The sequence below is a fragment of the Octopus bimaculoides genome, chromosome 1 (assembly GCF_001194135.2).
Source record: "Octopus bimaculoides isolate UCB-OBI-ISO-001 chromosome 1, ASM119413v2, whole genome shotgun sequence".
NCBI lineage: Eukaryota > Metazoa > Mollusca > Cephalopoda > Octopoda > Octopodidae > Octopus > Octopus bimaculoides.
The window spans coordinates 196,310,676-196,311,191 of record NC_068981.1 but is presented as its reverse complement, the minus strand read 5'-3'; positions in this window follow the sequence as shown (position 1 = coordinate 196,311,191).

The window sequence follows — 516 nt, the reverse complement described above, 5'->3', positions numbered from 1 at the left end:
ATCAATGGAGCAGAGAATCAATGAATTAATCAATCCAGAGTACAATCAATGAAGCTAACTATCGATCAATCAGATTGATTATCTATCTATCTATCTATCTATCTATCTATCTATCTATCTATCTATCTATCTATCTATCTATCTATCTATCTATCTATCTATCTATCTATTTATCTATCTATCTATCTATCTATCTATCTATCTATCTATCTATCTATCTATCTATCTATCTATCTATCTATCTATCTATCTATCTCTATCGATCGATCTCTATTACTTTCTCAGATTTATACATCTCATTTATATACATCCTCTCATCTTGTATTATGTTGACATGGATGTTATGTGAATATAGGTTGCTGACACATATCTATGTTCATACATATGTATGTGTGCATCTACATGCGTGTATGTAGATGCTCGTATGCTATTCGCTTTGATGCAGTAATCCATACCCATTATTTCACACACCTTATATATATATATATATATATATATATATATATATATATATAT